General features: G+C 28.4%; 1 long non-coding RNA gene across 1 annotated transcript in view; it reads left to right on the top strand.

Annotated features, from left to right (window-relative positions):
- The window catches only part of LOC111631417, a 49,044-nt gene that overhangs the window by 805 nt on the left and 24,948 nt on the right, over positions 1-23,291 (top strand). The window contains exon 2 of the long non-coding RNA XR_002757697.1: positions 8,249-8,290. This is a non-coding gene — a long non-coding RNA (uncharacterized LOC111631417). The remainder of the gene's footprint in view (positions 1-8,248; positions 8,291-23,291) is intronic.

The following is a 23,291-nucleotide window of genomic DNA, read 5'->3' as shown; positions in this document are numbered from 1 at the left end:
TGATCAAAAAATTAATTAATTAATTAATTTTTTTTTAAATTTGTGAAATCTTTTATTGATTTGTAATGACAATTGCAATTTGTTAAAATGTTAATGTGTTGTAAAATAAAATGTTAAATTTATATTAAGTAATTAGATATATATGTATATTAATTTTTGATAATATATAAAATTTGAATTTCTTACGAAAATAATAAACCAATGTTTTTATTGTTTAACAGTAATTAACAGGTAGATATTGTTATATTTGCTGTTAGAAATGTTATCACCAAAAATATATATACATATATATGCCTATCAAATGTTTATCTTATGATACTGTTGTTCCTATTGAAATAGGTAGTGTGTATTAAATATAAGATGTATTTAGGATTTAAGTACAGTAGAGCATCGATTATCTGAAACAGTTTGGGATTGGGGTTCGCATAACTGATCATTTACGAAAATATATTAAACACAAAACTGTGCTGTATATATATTGTATCACACGTCTTACAAGTACATACCTTACATAATGTAGTACATTAAACTAGGCCTACAGTTCTAGGTTGGCAGGGAGGGGGAGAGTGCTGCAGCACCATAGTGCCACAGTAGTAGCAGGAATTTGAATTTGCTGATTGGAATGCTTTCGGTAACCGATGTTTCAGTTGATCGGTATTTGGATAATCGATGCTCTACTGTAGTTTCACATCACAACCCAAATCAGGGCTTCTGGTATCTAACTCCTAATTCCTAACTCAAGCAAATCTTGATAAATCTGTTTTAGAATTTTAAAATTTAAAAGTAAAAAAACAATAAATATAAGTTTGTTTTTTTTTCTTGCATTTATTGATCCATTTTTTTAAATCTATTTAAAAATGATATTTATTTAACTTTTATTTTATATTAGTGATTGCAGTTTTTATGACAATTTTTAATAAAGAATAATATAGAATATCAGATGCTAAAGTAATGTGACTTATTCAGTTAGAAATTAAAATGAATTTTTACAACTGATTTTTATTTGATAGAGATAAGCAAGGTGTTAATTAAAAGATACCTAATATTTTAATTTTATTTATACATTTTTTTCATTTAATAAAATTATGAAAAGAAGCTGTTTTTTTATGATGCAGAAGTTGAAAAATTTCTTTATTACTGGCTTTGGACAAATCACTTAAACTTACCATTCATCTTCTGAAAGTTGTAAAGCTGATAAATAGAAAAAGGAAATACAGTAGAGCGTCGGTTTTCCAAAAGTCAATCATCCGAAAGAATTCCAGTCGGGAAATTTAAATTTTTGCCAGTGCTGTGGCGCTTCAATCTTTGGCTATGTCTTGGGCTACTCAAATATTTTACGTTTTTGATACTAAATTAACGTCTGAAGTATAATTTTTTATTGTTTTTATATTTTTCAATATATTTATTTTGTTTGTACAAAATAAAAAAATAATTTTTAACGATACAATAGTCTTTGTTAGGCTTAACATCAACGAAAATTCAACGCGAAGCGACACGCAACGGAGAAAAATTTCAACATCGGATACGTTAAACTATTTTTTCGTACATAAATCGGTTATCCGAAATATCAGTTATACGAATAACCTCAGTTCCCAACTGATTTGGAAAATCGATGCTGTACTGTAAATGCATTATGTAGGAAATTAAATAGGCTGTATGTATATGCATGTATATATAAGCTGCTTAGAGGAACAAAATGGTAAATGCAAATATGGAAATTTTAGAATACAGCAAAAATAAAATTGTGATTGAACCATAAATCTGAATAAATTTATTCTAAAAACAATCTTTTATTGAAAGTGCTTTGTAATCAATCTAGTTTTATAATGACATAATTGAAAAAGTGCCATAAGATCACACTAGGATGATAGCAATAGATGTCAATGGTGCTTACCATTATGTTTCCCTGAGCAGCTGATATATACGTGTGTGTGTGTATATTTTAGTCAATGATGTTAATCAGTCATTAATGCTAATAGCTGGTCTATGACCTTAACTCCCAATATTTTAGGGCAAGAATGTTATTGACTAGCCATTAATGTAAATTCCCAGTTTTACTGAGATATATCATGAATTTGGAGAATATCTACTATGCTATAGCACTTTGTTCAGGCATTCTTGTTACTGACTAATGTCTTAATACATGATTTAACATTTTTATACATTTCCATAATTTAATGTATATCATTTTCATCAACTCCTTTTCTTCCTGATTCAGAATTCTCGGGAATCCCAAAGGCATCCCATATTAATAATGTATATACAGGCTTAACTATAAATTTTTTTACTGTTTTTTTGCCCTTAATGAAAACTCCCAAAAATATTTAAAAATCAACACAAATTGTAAGCAAAAAACAAACAGTGTAATCAATTTAAAATCTAAAATAGTGAAAGTGACAGTTAATAGAAATATAAATATTAATGATATTTACAAGTAAAAAATGTTCAAAACCAAATTAAAATAGTATTTATAAGCAGTCCTTTAAAAAAGATGAAAGCAATATGAGTTAAAAATGAGAAAATTTCATATATTAAAAGAATTTTGAATATTTACGGTGTATTCTCTCTATGCTCAAGCCAAACTTACGCTGTGGAGCAATTTCAGTGCTTGAAGTGGCAGAAATATTTATTATGCCACTATCTAGCATTGGCAGCCCAAGGACCAGTATATCTATCAACTCTGCTACTAACAAAAGTATGATGGCTGTAGGAAATACAAGCAGACCTGTTTAAACCAAATGTTATGAGGAAGTTATGGGATAGTGCTGGGTCAAAGGTGATTCCCATCTCTCTCACGATTGTGAGAACCTGGGCTAGTATTTTGTGTAATTTTGGCAATTTCAATTATTTCATTTTTGTTTGAAAATTATTTTATTTAATCCTGTATTGACCAATACTGTGGAGGAAGTTTATGAGATTTTCCCACTGGTAGCACTTACTTCATAGGTGACACATTTTCCAATGAAAACTATTCATTGATGGAAATATCATAAAAAATCAGGGATTGGACTAACCACCAGTTCCCTGTACAACCTTACCAAATTTGGACATTAGAGTAGCAGGAGGAAGACCCTGAATAAAAAGCAAGGGGAAAGGTCACAAGAGAGAGTTTGCCTGTTTTGTTTTTAAAGTATGTACTTATCTCTGCCGATCTTCCCAAACTCACGCCACTTTCCCATTGGATCTTCACCGCTCCAACTAACTAACAATTTACTGGACCTGTCGTAAACGTAATGTTTACAACAGGTCCAGTAAATTGCAGACTTTTGTGGATCAAGGCTTGTTGTAACAAAGCCTTTCCCTCTTTGGGATGCCAACAGTCGTCAAATATTATCCGTCCAGGTATTTATCAACTCATGTACACAATTGTAAACACACTCTCTTGTATAGGTGGACATAAGGATTTAGAAAACTTCTCCATCTACACCTTTTTTTTTGTACTTTTTACTCGGAAAATAAATATTTGTTTTTTCTGTAAAAATGCATAATGGCATGCGTTACTTCCAGGCTTCCCTGTGTCTAAAATTTTCCTCTTTTATCCCTTACTCTGTAAAATTCCTACACACATGGCTGCATGTGCGGTTCGAAGGTTCCTGTGAACCGAAAAGTCATAGGTGGTGTCAGATTTGACCCGAGGGAGCACTGTCATCCTGTTCACACAATTGCTGTCCAAAAAGTGTTAAAGTATATGGTTGGCAGGCTGGCCATTTGTTACCAATAATAGTCATTAATTCACAAAACTTATTTTTTACTTGAAATGTCCTCCCCCATATGAATTGAGAAATATATCAATGTTTTCTTGAAGTTTCATGTTGAATGTTATGTCTTTTCTTGTACAGTACTTTTATACCACTTTGAATTTATCACTTTACCATGTATTTGTCCATATACGAACATCACACCTATACTTTTTACTTTGTTGCATCTCCATTTTGGATTTTTTAATTCAAAACATAACTACATTTTAACACCTTTTTTGAAAAAGCTCTTTGAATGTAATTACCATATTCCTGCACAATACAATCAACAACTTTAGACATAGGCAAATTCCAAATATTGAATGACTAATCCATTTCCCACAAAAAAATGTTCTATTAGCATAGATTCCTAAATTGAAAACTAATTTGCACATTAGTGCATGATTTCCTAAATAGTTTTGACTTTATAAATGAAAAATATTTTTTAATATTATTGAAACAAATTAGACTTAATTAAATTTTTGATTTGAACAAAATTTAAATTTTCATTCAGTTATCTCTACTCCTCCAAACTCCTCTACCCAGTTTAGTAAGTGTTGTGACAGAGCACAATGAATGCTAGTGATTGGAATGCAACATATGATACAACATGTGTGATATAACCAATAAATACCATTACTTTATGTAATATATAAATATCTGATGAAAAGTAAAGATAGTTGGCTACATAAATGATTTAATTATTATTGTTTCAACCAATAATAATCTGATGGAAATAAATTCTAGTTTCATTCCAATCTAGCTCAAATTTTTCTTTTAAATTAATTAATGTTAATTAGTGATGCACTGATATATCAATATGGAAGAATTGTAATAGTGATATAGTTTGTGATACTAATATCAGTATTGGTTTTGGCTAGATAATTTCTGATGTCTCCAATACCAAAAAGGTTTACAGAACAGTGGTAGCTTGTAGACACAAGACAAATAATTATTACATAGAAAAATTTCTAATTTATAAAAATGTGATTGCTCATTCAAATATAGTCTTCTCACCATACTTTTCACTTAACATAGTTAATGCACTTGAGGCTTCTTTCTCTCAGAAATTTTCAGAATATAAAAACATACCTTTGATGATATCTGATTTAAACTCTCTTCTGACTTTGATTCTATTAAACTTTATTCAATGTAAAGTTTAATAGAATCAAAGTTTATTTGGTTCTTTAAGTTAAAATGGTAGTATGTAACTATATTAAAATTTTATGAAGAACTATAAAGTATCAGTAATGAAATTGATAGAAACTGATGAATATTGTTATCAGTATTAGAATAAACAACTTCTTTTATATCTGTACATTATTAATGTTGATTTGCTAATATTGTATCTTTATGTTAGATATTAATTTAATGTATCTCTCAAGATTTAAAATTTTTTCTATAATAATGTTTTTGGCTGTATTGTTTTATACAATGCAACAATTTTGAATGGTATTCTGTAAACTTAATCTTCAGAAAAACTTATAAAGTTCTATTATTATTATTACATAATCTACATAGCAGAAGCAAGGAATTGATCAATAATTTAAGAAATATTTAACAGAAAATTTTTCTTATTTTCTAAATAATAAAAGTTTATGCTAAATTTTAAGTTTTTGAATTAGTCTGCTTAATTCATTGTTTAAATTAACAGCTGTGGAAGAATAAGAATAAAAATGAGATTAATGAATTGATAAAAGATCCAAATCTTGGATAATTTAAATGTATTATAATAATGATTTGTCACTTATATTTATTAGAAATAATTCTAATAAGTCTTATTCTGAGGAACATTTAAAAATTTATGATTTTTATTTAAGTTTTAAGTTAAAGATATTGTTGCCTTAAATTTGCAATACTGAATACTCTCTTTTTAATGAGTGTTTTTTTCATAAGTTTCAAACAAGACTTATTACCATAAAATTTGGTAAATAATGAACATAAGTTTAAACTTGATACTGATTTGAAAGACATCATTAGTCTTATAGAATATCATTTGAACTTATGTATTAATAAAAATGTGAATGATAAAGTTAACATTAATGTTTAACAACTAGCAGACAATCTTCAATACCTACAGCATAAGGAAATGAATAGAGAAAGTTAATTTAGAATTAAAAATTGGAATTTAATGTCCATCAAAAGTTAGTCTGGTACTCTGAAATATATTCATACTTCCAATACCAACTACAAAAATAAGTACAAAATTTCTTCCTTTACCACATTTAAGATACCACACTTTACCACACTTTAATAGAATCCTAGTCCTTCTGGATACTTTGGTTCTTGAGGAATATCCTTAAGCCATCAAACAATCTCACAATACAATGGTAGATGATACAACAGTTTAAAAAAATTGTTGCAAAATGGTTATTGGACACTTAGAAAGTGCATAAAATTCACATCAGATAGAGCTCTTTATCAGGGCCACACATTTCTTTGTATACTATATACACATGTGGTTCATCACTGAACCTGATACATAATTGTTTGCAAAATTTTAATGTTGCAAAAAGTATTTTATTAATAGACACTTATACAAAATGATAGGGAAATTTTAGTACTTTGGAACTTGTTATCTCTGAAATTGATCATTAAATTTGAAAACAAAAAGCTTATTGTACTGTACATCTTTAGACTCATTTCTATCTATTGACATCTAATTTAATCAAATTAACCAAGAAATCTACAAGGAGTTAAGCCAATAAAAAAATTCTTTTTAGTGTAATAGTTTGTTTAAAAAAATTAAATTAATTGACAGCATTGTAAATTGACTTATGTATATATAGACAGAAATACTCTCCTAAAAATACTGTAAAATTCTTTTCATTATTAAAATTTTAAAGGTAAAAATATAAAGTTGCACATTGAAAATTGAAATAGAGATGAAATAATGTTCAAATATATCTTGATCAGAAAAAATGCTGTGAAATTAGTATATTTTAAAATGTTAATTTACAATGTTTTTTTTAATAGAATTAAGAAAAATTTTATTAAGATGTTAGAAATGTAGATAGCTATCATCAGAGTATTTTAAAAATCGTGTTAAAATGTAAAATGATACTTTCATCAGTTAACATACAGCATAAGAAAATGACTTAATGAATTTTTTAAGACTGAATATGAATTATTTAAACGATTAAAATTATTCAGAAAATAGCCTTTGTCTTCTTTTTTAATTACAGTATATTAATTTGAAAAAGCGGTTTACTTGATTTTAATATGATGATGATGAAATAAAGATGATTTTAATAATTTAGAACAGAATTTTTTAGTTTCCAGTTAAGTGTTTTTGTAGTTAAATGAATTAAAAAGACAATTTTTTAATTTTCAGTCATTTTTTCTTTAAAAATGAAAAGTAAATACAGTAAGTCAAAATAACTACTGTATATTCATTGCAATGATTTAAGAAAAATTGATTTGTTATCTAAAGGAACTTATTTTGACTCTTGTTGGCAATGATGTAGTCATTTTTTCCTCCTGACATACATTGTGTATTTGTTTTAAATATCATCAAGTTAAAAATAAAAAAACCATTTACTATCCAGCATAATTCTTTAATAATATAAAAACATTTTTATATTATTAAAGAATTATGCTGGATAGTTAAATGGTTTTTTATTTTTAAGTTGAATTCTCCAGTAAGCAAGTATACAATTATCATCAAGTTTCTTGCTAACTACTTTGAATCAATATAAGGATTCTTTTTGATTGTGTTCATAAATTGATTATAGTTAGTTACTATAGTTACTAGCAGTTGTATCATTAAACAAAGTTGTAGGTAGGAAGAATCTCCAAATATTTCAGTTCTACAACTGTCAGTCATTAGTTATACTGAAAATACTTTTTGCATTTTTTACTTATTTAATAAAAATTTTCATTGGCCAAAACCAGCAGATTATATTTTTAAGTTCTTATTAAAGGTAGTGATAAAATAAGTTTAGATTGTGTTTAGATGTCTGTGCATATAAATTCTTATGCACCTGTGATATTTATTCTAAATTTTTGTCTATTTTAACATGTTTCTTATATATTATTATAATTCATAACATTTAAGTCTAAAATATTTTTGTTATAACTATACAGTTTTATACAAATTGCAAAAAGTCATTTTTTGAATCAATGATTAGATTATTATTATTTCATGTATGAAATACTGAATTTAAATGTAATTATAATAAATTTATAATGTTATTCATCATGACAATTCAAGGAAATAACAAATTTGCTAAGCATTTAAAATTTCATAAATAGTAAAGTAGGATAAGTAATAAATTTTTGTGAGACATTAATTATAATAAGTAGATAATATATTCTATGTTAAGTTTATATAATACTAAGGTAAAAATATGGCTTAAAAAGAAAGATATTGACTATGGGAGTTTAAGCAAAGTATATTTTAACTTACTATCACTAGGCAAAACTCCCTAACAGCAAATCTCACTTGGGGTCTAAAAGACCCTAATAAAAAATTTATTTTTATTAAAGTTGTTTTATAAATAATTTTCTAGTTGTAATGGCAGATCGATTCTCTCAAATGTTCTTCGATGTAGGTAAGTTACTCTACACAATATATTTTTGTTTATTAGTTTTAATATGTAATATGATAAGAAAAATAAAGAAACATGGATATCAACTTTAAATAATTTTTATATATTCACAAATTCTTCAATAAATCATATAACTTTATTTCTCTTCAGCTAAAGCAATTAGAATTTATAAAATTTAGTATTTTAAAATTGAAAAATTTGAAATAACTAATAACTTATTACATTGATGAATTTGTATGTTTATAATTTTATTACTATATCTTTACTATTATTTAAAAATGCTTTTATGGAAAAAAACCTGATTTAATCCTAAACATAATTTTTCACCAAACAATCTTAGTATGGCTACAATTAAATTATTACATTACAGTTGAGATTTATTTTTGTACACATGAAGCATGCAATGCCATAATGTTGTAAATGCCAAAACACAAACTTTTCANCTGTATTATACACAGTCAGTTTCATGTTTGCGTTCTGTCTTTCGAAATTCACTTCGGCTGTAAGTAAATATGTTTGAATCAATATATCTGTTACCGCTAAAGCTCGAAATCCGTTAATGTGTACATTACCTAGCTAATCTGCAGATTAACTAGGGTGATCCGTTAAAGCTGCGAAAATTATTCCATTTTTCAAATTACCTAGGTAATTTGCAGTGTATCTAGGTAATCTGCACATTAACGCTGCCGTATCGTTAAAGTTCAAAAGTTTGTTTCTCTCATTTCCTTTCCCCGCTCCTTCTTTTTACGTAGATAAATTTAAATCATAGAATGCAAGCAAGCACCGAATTGGTGAGTAAAACGAAGAAAAGATTCTTCGCGAACCTCTTTAGCGAAGATTCAAAATATAATAAGTAGTGTTTTAATGACAAACCAAAGTATGATTTCATAATTGAAGATGTAAAGCAAATAAAAGTTTCCAAGAAAAAATAATCATCTCGAGATTTTCAAATAATTCAAAGGTATGATGTGTTGACTGTACGAGGCTGTGAAAAACTCATTGAGCCGTTGTCAGATGCTCGAGAAAGGTTTGAAAAATTTGTCCATGGGGGAGAATTGTTTGACATATTGTATTCGACTCATTTCCTAATTGGCCACAATGGAAGAGACAGAATGATCAAGCAATTAAAAACATTTTATAAATCAAAAAACACAACACTTTAATTTGCTGAAAAAAAAATTTTAATGAAAAGCAAACGTTTTCAGCCAACTCTATTGGCCATCATCAGGCTAAGTCTTTCGAATATAAACAATAGAAGAAAAATTTAAATACAAATAAAATAAAATAACGAATGAAATATATATATAAATGTATAAAGAAATACTATCACAATTGGCACAAGTTGAGGACTCATTCGTCAAATGGGATGAAGCAAGTATTATTAAACCAGTACATTCACTGACATTGGTGATTTGTGCCGAAAAAATTGAAATATATAAAAGCAGATTGCATGATGCATGCATTAATTCTAGAGATTCTGAAGGGTTGCCTTTGGCCTGGAAATACTTAATCAAACAATTAGACAGCTCTTAATTTAATGCCTTCATTTTAGTATTTTTTTATGCATATCTTGCATTTCATTGAATTTCTATGTAACGTTTTAATATTTAATTAACCTATGCTTATTTTTGCATATACATATTTTGTTATTTATAATAATAATTTTTATTTTATTTTTCTTTATACATTTATATATATATTTCATTTCTTATTTTATTTTATTTGTATTTAAATTTTTGTTCTATTTTGTTTATATTTGAATATCTTAGCCTGATGATGGCCAACAGATTTGGCTGAAAACGTTTGCTTTTCATTAAATTTTTCTCAGCAAATTAAGGTGTTGTGTTTTTGAATTACATACAAATGCTGAGTGAGTGTACATCAATTATAAGCTATAACATTTTAAGCATCAAAAGTTGTGTGACTTGTACTTAAAATGTTATGGCTTCACATAAATTCAACTTCAACAGCCAATTACAGTGCCAATATCACCACAATATTTTTTTGCAGCAGAAAACATTGAGTTTAGAATTCAATTATTCAATAAAATGTATTTAGAGAAAAACTGCATTTACAACATTATGGCATTGCATACTTCATATGACAATTTTTTTTTTTTTTTGTAAATCCTATGTAAAAGGGTTTGTGTATACTGAACATGTATAATCATTAAATTTACATTTTTATATTTGTAGAAACAAGTACAAAAATTTTATTATTTCTCTAGTTAAAATCATTAAAAAGAAGGACATTAAAAAATTTTTTTTTAAATAATCATTTAAATTTACTATAATTGTTAGACTATCAATTAACACAATTTAAATGATATTAGCTTGATTGATCGTCAGGTGTTTTTCAATTATAGTAATTGGCAAATCATGAAGTTGCATTATATTTTATAGTCTGTAGACAAATATTAATATCCCTATAAAATACAGTGGGTGATCGGTTAACGAACAATTCGGATAACAAACAAAGTCTTTCACGAAAGATTTTTACAATCGGACAACGAACACATGTTCGGATAACGAACACTTGACTGAACAAACACAAAAAGAAGAGACGTAAAATAACGAATACCGATTGGTCTTCCTTTGTCTTCAGGCAACAATTCAAAACTTTTCGGAGCGCGGGAGACGTCGACATCGACGTTCTACCCAGTATATACTGATAGGATAGTATTCTCCCGAACTTTGAAACTCTCCCTTGTAATTCCAGCTTTTTATATTTTTGACAGAAACAATTCTTTTACATTTTCTTATGAAAATGCAGATTTATGCTGACATCTGCTATTAAAGATCTTTTAAAGAAGTGGGAGGACCGTTGTTCTGACAGAACAACGGTCTTAAAATGGCATCCAAACCAGGTTGAGGTTAATAGGCCTAGGGTTCTCTACAATTACAATGCTATTAATTACTTCTGAAAAATCATAAAGAAGACAGAAAAGCAATCGACATTGGACAGATTCTTTAATTAATTAATTAACCCCCGCAAACGGAAAAAACATGACTAATAAAAATGCAAGCCGTGTATATATGTATTTTTATTATTACATATAAATAAACGTAATAAGAAAGTATAGTCTATATTTTTTATTTTTTGGAGGTCTCCAGAACAAATTAATCAAATTCCCATAGAAACCTATGGTAAATCGATAATCGGTTAACGAACAATTCGGATAACAAACAAAGTCTTGGAACGGATTATGTTCATTAACCGATCATCCACTGTACTGACAAATTTTTCAATGAAATTTTTAGTTTTTTTTAGAAATTTTTAAGTTAATTATTTATAATTGCTTTAGCTACACAGTGCATATGCTGTTTACACTTTATTCTAAGCTTTCTTTAAAGTTATTAATAATGAAACTTTAAACAATTGCTATCAATTTTTAACATGTAAATTTATACAAAATATTTATGTATTGTTTTGAAGTAAAATAATAATTATTATACTAGTTTATTAAAACCATGTGAATCAGTGACATGTTTGAACCATGTTTAACAATAAATTTGCTTGTATTCAGTGTGACTTACTTTATCAAGAGTAATCTACCTTGTTTATCTGGAGAATATATATATTGTATATAAGAATACATATGTTTGCTTTATACAGTAGAGCGTCGTTTATCCGAAGGTCGGTTATCCGAAAGGTCAGTTATCTGAAGAAATTCCAGTCGACAAATTTAAATTTTCGCCAGTGCTGTAGCGCTGTAATCTTTGGCTATGTCTTCGGCTACTCAAATATTTTACATTTTTGATACATTAACTTCTGAAGTATAATTTTTTATTGTTTTTATATTTTTCAATATATTTATTTTGTTTGTACAAAATAAAAAAATAATTTTTAACAATACAATAGTCTTTGTTAGGCTTAACATTGACGAAAATTCAACGCAAAGCGACACGCAACGGAGAAAAATTTCAACACGGGATAAATTAATATATTTTTTCGTACATATTTGGTTATCCGAAAAATAAGTTATCCGAACAACCACAGTCCCCAATTGATTCGGATAAATGACGCTCTACTGTATAAAGAAAACTTTATACTACAATAACAGTTTACAACTATGTTATATGGATGGTGAGTGAATCAGCCTGAAATGTAATATATGACAAAGTGGAAAATCAAGGTAGATAGCATAAGAAAAGAATGTATAACTACAGTCTGGTTCATATATAACAAACATGAAGGTGACTGAGTAAAACTTTATTATAGTGATATTTCACAATAAATGATTGTGCATTTATTTTTGATTTTTAAATGCATGTGGTATTTTTCATTTAACCAAAATGTAGAAAATGTTCAGATTTGTATTTAAAAGATAAAAACAATAAAAAAAAGATGTGCAAAGAAAAATGTTATTTACAGTACAAGAGAGAGATCTCAATGATCTCTATCTTTGTCTCCAATGACAAAACTTTGTTCATGTTCAGACTTGGATATTGTGGTCAAAATACATTGCAATGAGTTTGCTGTCTCTTCTTAATAAAGCAAAGTCAGAATAAATTGAATTTTAAGCAGGAAAATCATGTCTGCCTCCTTCAGTTTATTGTTTGAAATTGGTCAATATAGCTGTCAGTATTGGACAATCACAGGCTAGAGTGCAGGAACGTGATATGGTCCTGAATGTTTTGAAGTCTGGAAGAACAAAAGAGCTGTCATTTGGCTCAAATTGATAACCTGACTGACCTACCATAGTTCTTTAATGAAAGTTAAAAGGGATAATAAAGCAGCAACTTTGTCACCCAGTATTAGTTGTAGACCTAAACATTTAAAGTTATTTGGAAGTTAAAGGTTTACAGATATATGCATTTGTTACACCAGGTGATTTAAAATAGACTTCACAACTTTGAAAGGATATAGAATTTTAATCTGATGATTTACAGAATCAGTTGGAAGGTTAATGTAATACCAAGTTTTACTGCAGTCACTTTGGTTTTGAGTGAGTGCTATTTGAGTTAGTGCAGACATCCCACTTGAATTTATTTCTAAACTCAAAGCAGTACAGTATATTGGTTGTCACCTTGGTAACTATGATTGTGATTTGAGTTTTAAGCTTAACAAGATTTGTAGGCAAGGATGGAATGAACACTAGGTTTTTAATGAAATCCCAGAAGCAGATGTCTGGAATTTTCTGAATGTTTCCTGGGAGGGTGGATTGTTTCAAGCTGAGTCAATAGCATGACACCTCTTTTCAGATTTGACACCCTTTAATTTTTTTCTTCTGGATTCATTAACAATCTAGTGTTTATCTACTCTTGCATGCAAATCTTGATGAGCTCAAAACTCAAATCACTGTCACGCTTACCAATGTAACAACAGATATGGCAAAAAATTGAATTCAGGTGAGATGTCTGTCATATCACCAATTACACTCACCATCAAGCCAAAATGTTTGAACTAAAACTTGATGTGTTCTGCTACAAAATCAGTTGAGGTATTTTATAAGTGTTCTGATTTAAAATTTTATATTTATTCAAAGTTGTAAAGTCTATTTTGAATTACTCTATACTTTCATGTTGATGAAAGTATAGTGAATGGAAGTTATATCATTAATCAGATTTCAGGTAAAGAATTTAGGATTAAGATTATTATTTTTGTTGGATTGTGTTTAGAATTCTCAGCATTGATTTTCTAGCTCATAGAATCATTTTTAGTTTATAAACAAAATTTAACAGCAATAATTGCAAAGAATTACAAATGTACCATACCTGTGTTTGCATTTTTCTGAATTTCTAGAAATTCATCTATATAACATTATTATATATTTATAGGAAAGTTTCATTTTATCATAATTTTTAAATAATAATAATTTGGAATATTTCAAATTTAAAGCTTAACATGTGTAGGCAACCTTTGTGTAACATGGAACTTTAACAATAAATACTTTTTCACTCTAATACATTCAAAGAATTGCAGCAGATCACTCATAATAGTATTTGAGTTTGTACAGGAATAATCCTGTTGTTATGTTTGATGATTTTTTTTAACATTTTATTTTTTTCTTTTCACAAAACCTCAATGTTGGTTTGTTAGCTGTTAAAAGAAAAAAAAATTGGAACACCTTTATATTTACATTTTTAGGAGATCATATTTAAGTTCTATGCTACTGAATTTGTGCTTGCCATTAAAAATTGTGATTTAAGATTTTATTCATAATTTTAGTTTTTACTTGATTTATTTTATTAATTTTTGTATAGGTATGTATTATATTACAACTTTATTCTTAAGAATTCTACTGAAATAATTTTTTGCTTAAATTACACTTTTAAATTATATCTAAAGAAACTCAAAAAAAGCACTGCTCAAAAGGAACAGGAACTTTATAGAATCAAAGATACAAATTTTTATTGTCTCAAAAAAAAAGAGAAAAGGTATAATAATAAGTTGCAAGCATTTCAATTTAAATAAAACAACACTTTGAACCCTAAAGAAAAATAAACAAGAAATTAAAACTGCTAAAACTGCAGGCTCTATTTCTGCAAATTTGACAGATTTTTGTTAAAATCAAATGAACAATGGTATTCTTATTGGATTACATTAAGGTTAACCAATTAATAAACTACTTAGCAGTTTGGCTATAGGCAAGTAGTTAAGCTGCCATCTCTTATTAAATTTAATTTATGATATTCTAGAAGAAAAGATCAGCCTGGAGCAGGGATCAAACCTGTAACTCCTGCTTTCTGTGCAGATGTGTTCCTAATTATGCTACCTAGTCCTCTCTCTGATCTTTACTTTTAGACCAATTAATTAGAGAGATAATCATACTGGCCACTCACCAGCTTTCTAAATTAAATTTATTTCTTCTTATTAAATTTAATATAAGATGATGACTTAACAATCTTTCTCTATCCAAATTGCTTAGTAACTTATTAATTAATTAGCCTTAATGTAGCCACAGTAAGAATATGGCCATACTGGTAATATTTGAAGCAGCTGCCTCCCAGTTGTAATTCAAAAAACTTACACTTTATAACAATTAAACATCCTTTTTTTAAGAGCAAGTATTCCCAATTGCTATCTTATTTACATTTTCTTAACATTTTTTTATATTCAGATATGTACAAAGTATAAGTGGATGATTGAATTTAAACTGAGAAAAAAAATCCTTTAATATTCATCTTCAGATTTACATTAGAACAATATTTTTAGCTGTTTTTAGTAGCCATCAAATTTTAAATAATTTCAAAAAAGACATTAGCATTCTAGAATGTTAAGTATATTTCATATGTTCACAATTTAAAGTGTTATTTAAGCCTAATTTCTGGACTTGATAACAAAATTTATCTGTAATTAATTTTAAAATTAAGAGAATAATAATAAATACAAAATATACAAAGTAATTATTGACTAAATACAAACAAAATATAAATAAATATTATAACTACAAAACATAAAAAGATTTTAATAACCATCCAATAATCTCCATGTGTTGGATAAGGATTCTGCAACCACATAATTGATACAGTATTTTTAAACTATGTTAATTTCAAATAATTTGGCTTGCTTAATTAGTTCTAAAATGTGATGTTTTAGAATATTAATGTTATCTTTTTTTAATTAATCAGTCAGTCTAGAACTTGTGATAGTTCATTAAAAATAGCTGAAAAAATCTGTCTAATATAAATCTGTGGATATTATAGATTTTATTCTCAGTTCAAACTTTAATATTCTCCAATCTCTTTGCTAACTTTCTATTAATAATAATCAAATAGTTTATAGTTGCTACTAATCATGTCCAAAGCAAGAACAAAGGATACATAATTCCTATAATACAAGGTCTGTTCAAAAAGTATCGGACCTTATTTTTTTCCGCGTAAACCAATGATGCGCGAGAGGCCTCCTTCGGTGGAGTTGTGGAGGGGACAGTCATGCACAGCCCTGAATTTTTTCCCGCCTGCAGGAAGCGTCAGTCATTGGCAATCGGCCTATGAGTGAGGTCATGTAGTGCGCTCTCGTCGGATTCCACTAAGCTGGAAAATGACTGAACAAGGTGAGCAGCGATATTACATCAAATTTTGCCAAAAACCTTGGGGTTCCCGGGGCTTAACCCTTTGGCAGGTTTCGGCGGGTTTTGGGGGCGATCTTCGAGGCCAAAAAAAGCGCGGCAGGTCCGCAGCAATATCAAAGGTCATGTTGACAGTTTTTTCGACTCTCGTGGGGTGGTGTGTCGTGAGTACGCACCACAAGGCCAAACCATCGCAAAGGAGTACTACCAGGAGGTCCTTCGTTGTCTTTCCGATACAGTGCGATGCAAACGATGGGATCTGTGGTCAATCAAAACTTGGCAGCTCCATCGTGATAACGCATCCGCCCATTCTGCGCATCTGATTCGGGCTTTCGTCGCCAAACACAATACTCCTGTGGTTCGTCACGCTCCGTATTCTTTCCACATGGCTCCGTGTGACCTTTGGCTATTTCTCAAGCTGAAAATGCCGCTAAAAGGAACCCGAATTTAGTCGAGAGAAGACATCGTGCGAAATGCGACGGACCAGCTGATAACCATTCCAAAAGATGCGTTCCAGCAGTGTTTCCAGCAATGGCAGAAACGCTGGGAGAAGTGTATACATTACCAAGGAGATTACTTTGAAGGGGATTAGGGTTTTGTTCCTCAAAGTCAATAAATTTATTTTTGCCGACCAAAGGTCCGATACTTTTTGAACAGACCTTGTATTCTTGTAGTCTTTTTATTATTATTGATTATTTGGAAAGTTATAGATTTCTTCTAAAAAATTTTTACCACTATTTTAGAAAATTTTCTAAAATTTAAAACTGAAAACTTCATTGTAATATATTAGGATTTCCTATAATCCATTTATTCTTTCTCTCTCAATATAGTAATTGGATGTTATTTTTTCCTCAGAATTGGAATAAGTGTTTGAAACTCTTATAAAAGCACATTACTTAATTGTTATGAGAATATCTTATGTAATTTTGATTGCTTCAAAAACATTCATATCATATATGTACTGTACAGTACAGTATAAATATATCTGTATAAGATTTACTGTATGATTTGTGATATATAATTTTATATTAATTTGTTGAACTACAATTAAAATTTTATATGCTGAAGCTGTGATCAGTTCCAATGTTAATAGGACAAAAAGACTTTGTAATCTTAGTAATGAAATATTCATGGTTAATAGAAAAGTGTTAATTAGAATTACATTTCACATGTTAAAATTCTATGAAAAGTATGTTCTAAAAATATATGCAAAGTGAAATAGATTTGTAAAAGATAAAAATTTAATAAACTTACATAAAGAATTATCATTTTTATTATTCATTTTTTTGGATTATCATTATTTTTGTTAATCAGAAAAATTGTTTTATTTCCTTAATATACAGTAAAAAGGATTACTGCTTTTAAAACTTCTAAAGTACAGTGGACCCTGCTTATTGTGATCATATCAAGATCAAACCAAAGTGATCATAATTACCATTAATTACAACAACCAAAAAAAAACAACAAAAAATGATATGAAAATGAAACAACATATCTTTCAGATATCAAGCAGTAAAAAATTCACATATTTTGATTATCTAAAGCAGTGATTCTCAACTTTTTTTCATCATGGTACACTTTTAATAATTTAAAAATTTGGTGGCACACACAGTAAGTACTGCAGGACAACCAGTGACGTTATAACAGTGATTTTTAAATGCAGTTGGTTATTTAGGTCACACTTTCTAAATGCCTTGGTAACTATCAGCAGTTACCAGTAACATTGGTTATAATTTTCAAATGCACCCTAGGAAAGTAGAACTAATTGAATTACTTGTCTGACGTCGCTTATGTATGGATATTCGCAGTTGTGGCACTCACTTCAAAAATCTCGTGGCACAGTGATTGAGAATCACTGGTTTAAAGTCTTCAGGTAATGAGTTATCAATAAAACATTTGTATGAATATTGCATCATAAAATTGTTTGATAGACATTGTGCTGTACATTGTGAGACCTTCAATATATATAATAACGTACAACTACACACCGGAGTTTACTAAATATTACATACCTCCGAAACCTTTAACCTCGACTTATAAATGTTCCACATCCTTATCCACTTACACGTCTGATCCAGAGATCGTAGCAGACTTCTCAAATGCCAAGTTAATCACCACCACCCGATATGCAGATTATCTCAAGTGGTTAAAGCAGATAGAGATATACAGGGCATACAACGATTCATCACCCATTAATTCCAGAGATGAAATCTCTCTATCTTTGGCTTGGCAAGCCCTGATGCAACAGGAAGATTAAGGAAGTCGTAAACTTAAGCAAGGAGGACGAAAGGGTAGACAGTATGCATATAATGTGTTTTTTTGCTTAACATCAAAGATCTTACAACAGTAATTATATAAAAAATAAAATAAAAATATTTTCAATTGCATCCGCTATGACGTGGAAACTTTTACGTTCGGGAATATGGAACACGTGATGCCGTTCTATCGTTCGATGTTTTGAAAAATTCTTTCGAAAGGAATGGTTAGTTTGATGATTTTTACCTGAAGAAGCACCCAGGAGGGGTCTGAAAACATTAGTAACGTTAAATTTATTCACATCGGTTAAAGGTTTCGGAGGTACGTAATACCTTCAGTATATGTTGCATTTTAATACTAGTTGTTGATTTCCTCCACTTTTTTTAGTTGTATTGGTATTATGCATTATAACCACTTTCATCACACAGAACAATTTCTTCTGTTAGATACTCTTTAGTATTATGAACCCTTGTGGCTTTTAGCTGCAGTTACAATTAGCCTCCATTCTTCTTGATTCATCATCATCTCTTCCCAATTTGTTATATTCATCTCTCTGAGATTGCTCTTCATGTTATCTATCCATCATCATTGTGGTTTTTTCTTGATCTTTTTCTAACAGTGGCATTTCTAAAACTCTTTTACACTTTTTCTTGTCTGCTTGACATGTTCCAGCCATCTAAGTCTTTTTGCCTTTTGTACTCTGATGATTAAAGGGTCTTTGTGTAGTTTATCTAATTCATCATTTTTTTTTCATCATCTCCATTCTTGGGATTCACTGTCTTTCATTGGTTTATAGATATTGGGCATCATTTTATTTTCAAAACATTATAGTTAGTATTCTCTGTTTTGTGATACTCCATGTCTCAGTCTGTTAGATCTTATTATTGCTAAAAGAAAAGTCTAGTTGTAATAATATATCAATATAACAAAAACTCTTTAAAAAATTTCAGAGTATAGTGGAACCCTGTTTCTCCAGATTATAAAACAATTTCTATCTCAGAAGTATGAAAGATAGACACACAGAAAACCTATAAATGCAAAAAATCAAAGAACTCCTAAGTACACTCTTGCCTGAGTGTAACATTGCAGCTCATAAGAATAGACTTGTTTTCTATGAATCAGTATATGATGTTCATTATTATGCAGTCCATGAGAGTGTTCTTCAAGTTGACTTGTTGAATCTATTACTTTTGTAATTTATTTAGATTTTCAATTAGAAAAAATTTCTACTTTCTTGTTGAATAAAAATGTTGAGTTTCTCACAGCAGTGAATGTGTTAGTAACTTTATTATTTGCAATTTTGAGATTTATTATTCACTCAACACCCACAGCTACTATTGTTTCCAAGTTTCAGTTATCTTCAATCTTTTATGAAGTAAACATTGTGAAAATGATATTTAAAAGAAATAAAATGGTTGTTATGGGGGAGAAGAAATTAGAAATAATAAAATAAACAAACTGAGTTATTTATGTTGTTAACAAACTTTTCCAGATTATTTGGATTTTCTACAATCCGAATCACATTCTTGGCTCAAATGGAACTCTTGAGTCCCATTTGAGCCTGATAAACTGGGTTCTACTATATAAAAAAAATATTAGTATCAGTCATAAATATATGATGGTAAAATTAACTTTAGATGAAAAATGAATTATATTGGAACAAAGTAGAATTTTATACTCTTCCAGCTTATTAGGTTTGACTGAGGCAATATTAATTAAAACAAAAATAATTATATTATTACAAGTAGTCTCTTATTTTTATCAGATATTTGGAATTATATTTTCTTTTAAATGATTAGGTTTTTTGACTTTCCTTTCTGTATTCTGTTACTAATTTTAATTTCATATAACTATCTTTAAAAATATTTTGTTCTGTTTTTACTTTCACTATTTTTATGGTTTAAATCTTAACTATGTTCATATGAGCTTTTATTTCATATTTCTTACTTGATGTCTGAACTGACAAATAAAAGAAAAAGAACTCTCATTTCTATTTAATTTTTAGTTGCTTATTTAAAGGTATTATTTACTTATGTGAAGTGCAATATTGATATTATTTTTTAAATTTCTACATAAAAAACAGCAATGTATGCTCATCATCATCATAATCAGTTTTCATGATGTTTTCTTTATAAAATCACTTATCTTGAAGAATTGCCTGATGTCAAAAGTTGTGCCTGCTGTTTCTTTAAGAAAGTAAAAAAATATTTAATCAGAAATATTTCCTTTAGTTTACAAATATATTGAACAGTGTGGAAGAAAATTCAAAATATCCATGCAAAAACAATTAATCAAGATTGGTTTTTCATCAATGATTATAGTTATTGTTTTTAATTTTGAATTTCTGTTCCTTACTGTTCAATGTATTTCTAAGCTGAAGATGGACAAAATAATAGCTGGAAACATTTCTGATTAAATTTGCTTTTATTATTATTATAACACGGTAACATTTTCATCTCGTTTTGCAATGAATACTTGTATTATTGATCAGTAAATTATAAGTTTGTATTGATGACATGAAAATTTTTAAATGCAAGTTAAGATATTGCTAAGTTAATGTAACAAAAATATTTATTTTTCTGGAAAGTAACATTTTCTGATGTTGGACTAATTAGTCCAACATCAGATTTGTTGGACTAATTAGTCCAACAAATTACAAACTATATTACAAATTTCTATTTGAAGATCTGATGTTGGACTAATTAGTCCAACATCAGATCTTCAAATAGAAATTTGTAATATAGTTTGTAATTTGTTGGACTAATTAGTCCAACAAATCTGATGTTGGACTAATTAGTCCAACATCAGAAAATGTTACTTTCCAGAAAAATAAATATTTTTGTTACATTAACTTAGCAATATCTTAACTTGCATTTAAAAATTTTCATGTCATCAATACAAACTTATAATTTACTGATCAATAATACAAGTATTCATTGCAAAACGAGATGAAAATGTTACCGTGTTATAATAATAATAAAAGCAAATTTAATCAGAAATGTTTCCAGCTATTATTTTGTCCATCTTCAGCTTAGAAATACATTGAACAGTAAGGAACAGAAATTCAAAATTAAAAACAATAACTATAATCATTGATGAAAAACCAATCTTGATTAATTGTTTTTGCATGGATATTTTGAATTTTCTTCCACACTGTTCAATATATTTGTAAACTAAAGGAAATATTTCTGATTAAATATTTTTTTACTTTGTTAAAGAAACAGCAGGCACAACTTTTGACATCAGGCAATTCTTCAAGATAAGTGATTTTATAAAGAAAACATCATGAAAACTGATTATGATGATGATGAGCNGTGGAAAATGTTTAAAAAATGTAATTAGAATAGGTAGTCAATATTTTAAGTGATTATTAATTAATTTTTTCATTGTTTATGAAATGCATTTCTTTTGTTGTTCAGTTATTTCAGTTTAATGTGTTTTTGTGTAAATGTTTCATTATATAATATTATTTATATGCTTTGTGTAATGAAACACAAAAATTTAATGTTTTTAATTTTTATATGTATAAAACATATACAAATTTGTTGAATATTGTCATTATTTGACAAATTTTCATACATGGACAGTTTCCATTAAAAAATACTTAATGTATTATTTTTAAATTTGTTAAAAAAAAATGTATTTATGAAAACGGATCAAATTACAAGAAATAGGAAGAGGGTCTCTATTTCTTTTACTTCAAATGTGAACATGGTACAATAAACAAAGCACATAAAACCAATCTCCAGAAAGACAACTACAAGAAAGCAAATGTTTTCATCCATGTTTAACAGGCATGGTCAGACTAACTGATCTTAACAGTTTGAATGTAGTTGTTAAAACAAGGTGATTTTCCTCTGCATGTTATTAAGAGGGGTGATGTGAGAAAGAAGGGGGGAGAGGGTTGTAAGATTAAACTTTGTAGATTGACTTTCATGCAGGGAAATCAAATGTTTGCTTTCTTGTAGTTTTGTCTTTCTGATGGTTGGTTTCATGTGCTTTGTTTATTAACATATACCCAGTTTTGAGTAGTTGAATATAAATATAGTACAATATAAAGCAAATGGAAAAGATAAAGATATATTTAGTGGTCTGTTTTTCAATAAAGTCTCCTTGTTTGTTGTGAAACTTGCCATTATATCAAAGAATCAAAGCCTTGGTAGTAGAAAGATACATCCTGCAGATGTAGCTAATGTTTTACTCTATCTTGGACAACAAACAGAATGCTGTTTCAATGGTACCTCTTCAATTTGTGAACTAGTGCAGACTGAGAGAATTTTGTTCTGTTATACAATAATGTCTTGCCACATATACTGTGAATCTCTGCCTATTTGTCAGAATAGAGGAAGAGATTCACAGGAAGCCAATGATTTGGCACCATTGGCTTTCACCTGTTTGTGAAATTTTGCTAAATTACTGGTAATATGGTTTATGTTTCCAATCTAATGAAGTCAAATATTAGTTACATCTGCAAAAAACATCTTTCTACTACTAAGACTTGGATTCTTTGATCTACTGCTATGATAACTATCTCAACAGAAAAGTCAAAAAGCTAGACAGTGTATCTTTCTCTTTTCCATTTGTTTCACTTTGTAACATGTTCTCTATTTTTTATATTTAAAATGAAAACTTTACTTCTGACTTTACCTCATAACAAATTAATAAATTAAAAATTTAATTACATTCAAAGTTATATATATATATATAGAACTTTGAATGTAATTAAATTTTTAT

This window comes from Centruroides sculpturatus, unplaced genomic scaffold (assembly GCF_000671375.1).
Source record: "Centruroides sculpturatus isolate CEXI.00-Female unplaced genomic scaffold, Cexi_2.0 scaffold526, whole genome shotgun sequence".
Taxonomy (NCBI): Eukaryota; Metazoa; Arthropoda; class Arachnida; order Scorpiones; family Buthidae; genus Centruroides; species Centruroides sculpturatus.
This window is presented reverse-complemented; position numbering and strand designations above follow the sequence as displayed.